The sequence below is a fragment of the Engystomops pustulosus genome, chromosome 4 (assembly GCF_040894005.1).
Source record: "Engystomops pustulosus chromosome 4, aEngPut4.maternal, whole genome shotgun sequence".
Classification (NCBI taxonomy): domain Eukaryota; kingdom Metazoa; phylum Chordata; class Amphibia; order Anura; family Leptodactylidae; genus Engystomops; species Engystomops pustulosus.
The window spans coordinates 90803593-90807503 of NC_092414.1; positions in this window are offsets into that span (position 1 = coordinate 90803593).

Genomic DNA, 3911 nt, shown 5'->3' on the forward strand with positions numbered 1-3911 from the left:
AACTTTTTTGGACTGCCACATGCAGGCACTCAATCTATTTCATTTTTCTGGAGGGCCACCTACCCGCTCCACTGGTTTGAAAACTTTTTTGGACTGCCACATACAGGCACTCAATCTATTTCATTTTTCTGGAGGGCCACCTACCTGCTCCTCTGGTTTGAAAACTTTTTTGGACTGCCACATACAGGCACTATCCAAATTAAATTGTCTCCATAGCAGCCTCCACACGTTGTCTCCATTGCTACCTCCAAAAGTCGTCCATATAGCTGCCTCCATACATCGTCCCCTTATCAAACGAGGTGTGTCAGGCAGAAATTTGGGTTGTTTTCATGGATTCCACATCAAAGTTGTTAACTTTGTCGCCACCCTGCTGTGTTATCCACAAAATATACTGGCAAACTTTTATCATTTACCAATATTATTTCAGCGCTTCTTGCGCATCTGTTTACATTCCCCTCACCCGCCATATCCTAAACTTATAAGAACGCTACTACACTTGATCTTATACAAAAGGTTCTTAGAAGTGCTGTTTGGGGAGTAGCCTAGAGACAGGGCCTTGGATTGGCGAAAGCTCGCCTGGCAGCGGAGCGCCAGCTCCATGCCAAGATCCAACTAACATAGTTTTAACTGCAGCACCTTTAATCTACTACTAGTTCACTGCCTCCATACATGGTCCCCTTATCAAACGAGCTGTGTCAGGCAGAATTTTGGGTTGTTTTCATGGCTTCCATGTTAACTTTGTCGCCACCCTGCTGTGTAATCCACAAAATATACTGGCAAACTTTTATCATGTACCGATATTATTTGAGCGCTTCTTGCTCACCTCCTTTGGTTTCTCTCTGCCACCCATTGGTTTGAAGCCTGAGTCCATTTAGAGTATGTCGCCATGCCACTCTCTAGCCTGCCGCTGCTGCCGCTGCCTCTGCATGCCATCCCCTATAGTGTCAGGGTCAATTATTGGATGTTTTAGATGCTATCTAGCTTCATTCTGTCACTCTGTCATGGCCATGCTGTTGCCCATAATTTTGGCATAATGGTGCGATTAAGCAGCCTCAGAGGCATCCATGCATGCTGCCCCTGCTGTTTCCTGTCCATTTCCGTGGTGTTTCCATCCTTTTCTGAGGTTCCCAGGTGTTTGGCCAAGCTTCCCTGTGCAGAGCCTTGGTCCCCTTGAAAAATGCTCGAGTCTCCCATTGACTTCAATGGGGCTTGTTATTCGAGACGAGCACTCGAGCATCGGGAAAAGTTTGTCTCGAATAACGAGTACCCGAGCATTTTAGTGCTCGCTCATCTCTACTGGCAAGCCTTCCAGAGCAATGTGTCTCACACAGTGCTCCAGCCCAATATGCAGCTCTGGGTTAAAACCCCTTTTACCTGCTGCACTTGGTAATTAGGGCTGTGCAGTCTCTGGTCAGTGCATTAACCCTTTACCACAGGTAAGTAACCTGAAAGGAATATACACACCATCTATTACCTTTCCAGCTGTTGTCCTACTATACTGACACTTTTATTGACCTTTCGTATCACCATCTACCAGCAAATGTATATGTTTTCCTTTGAGAACTGAGATCTTATACTGACACATACCAACATCCACTACTTTATTTTCTTAGAGTAACCAGTGGAAAGGTTACTACTACTAAGTTTGCAGAAGTGAATGTACATCATAGATGAATACAACGTACGCCTCAAAGTACCAAAAATACTTTTTTTTTTTTACGTTACAAACATTTTTACATTTTAATTTGAATAAAAAATATATAACATAAGTGTGGTGTTCTGCAACCCTAGGGGTATGTAAGGTCTAATAGCTGTGATTTTTTGACACCCCCTGAACACATGAATTGAGAGAGACCCAAGGAAGTGAGAGAGAGTGGCCCATACAACTTCCAGCACCAAACTTTCCAACAACCCTGAAAGACTGAGATGCCCTTTTCAATCACCTCAATGAAATAATGCTCAATCAGCCATTAGTACTGTCACAAACCTCTTGTGATATATATATAACCCCCGAATGTAACAGAGTCATATTGGGCCAGAACCCAGTACCTGTGTATTTATTAAACAGAGAACACGAGATAAAAGAACAAACCATCTTAAATTATATTATGGGCACACTAGAAAAACACAACACACACAATATATACGTACAGTGGATAGAGAAGTGCAACACCCCTGCCAACATATAGGCAAGGTGATTGTTGCAAATAGCGCCCTCTCCTTGTCAGGATCTGTCAGCCTACGCAACTCATCCAGAAGCTACTGCTAGGTAAACTTAGTAATTGCAGCTTGAAGCCACTGCTTGGTAAGGCAAGAGATAAGCATGCCATATATTGTAAAGTAATATTGTAAAGAAAGCTGGAAGCCGGTTGGAGAGTGCTACCACCTGACCAAGGGAGTATAAAAACCCCTGGTGGGTGGGAGCATAAGGGTCAGACCTCATGGTCTTCAGAGAGAACCAGACCCCATGGTCTAGTCAGCAGAGTAAGAAGCAGGTCCAGTGTACCGCTCCTGCAGAGCTGCCATCCAGAGACACTACCAGGAAGCAGAGGTGCCTCAGGCCACTGCCTAGCAGCCAGTGCAAGTAGGGAGACAAGGCCTCCGGAGAAGAGGTCCACCATCCGGACTCGACTCCATCTTTACCAGATCAGCCTGAAGTTACTACCAGGCTTAGAGCAACCTTCCTGCAGACCAGCTATCTCCATCAACTTTCCAGCTTGCTTAATCTGCTGCTACTGTTTGGCTGTTTCCTGCTGTTCAAAGTTGAATAAAAAACTGTAAGTTGATTTGTACAAAGTGCCTGCATGTAATTCCTAGATTCCGCTGCTTCATCATCATGGGATCCCCATCTTCCATCATCCACGGACTCCTACATACACCTCAGGGATTGCTCCTGGGAGAAACCTTCTTCATCAGCCTTTTCCTCCATAATTCTTGCACACACCTCCTACTGGAGACCTGCCAGGCTGTAGGCCTGTCCTCTGGTCCCAATACCAAGCACCGTGACCATAACGCACCCAAGGCTGCATAAGTAAGCCACTCGGTTATTCTAGGCCCCTGATGTCTACAGCCACCGATGGCCTCGGTGGGGGCTGTTGCGCAAGATGCAAGTGAAGTACAGCAAGTCTAAACAAGTCAACAGGAAGCTAGTTACCAGATGTTGTACTGCGCCAGTGGGAAATGAGTAGGTGGTCAGTTAAAAGTTGTTCTTTCTTTTTTTGCAATGTGTGGCATATTCTCCCCAAGAGAAGAATGGCTCCAGGGGTTTTAAGGGCTATGTTAGACATGCCCGACCAACTGGGAGGGTATAGTGACACTCTGATCTGGGTTCAATCACTGGAGTCCCACAAACTTGGGACTCTGTGAAATATCTGTGGAATATCATACAACTATGATTCTCGCTCCATCAGATCCAACTGGACTTCCAGTTCATTTGGAAACCAAATATGACCCATCAACTCAGCTCATCACCTCTTCCGAGGGCTCCAGATCAGACTGAGAGCCAGAGAGCTAGGACATACAATAACTTCATAACTCTCTTGCTTCCCGCTCCTCTGCCCAGGTGTGAAAATTATTCAATGAAGCCAGATACTCGTGTTGTATTACAGCTAGAAATAATAAGGGGTTGTTTTGAGTAGGATGAACATGGAAACCTAGCATATGACTCCCTGCTATATTTACCACAATAAGTAGATTATATCATAGAGACAAACTGGATTCCATTTAGTAATATATGATCTTTAGACTAAATAGTACAATCATTGTGTATCATTTTTGTTATACAAAATGTATTTAGTTTTATGTAACAAGCAAATAGTCATATTTTTTCTCAAGACCATCTTTTAGAGTTTTCATTCATTTTAGTTGTTTAGCAATTATTGATAAAATGAACAACCATTAAGCAGTCCACA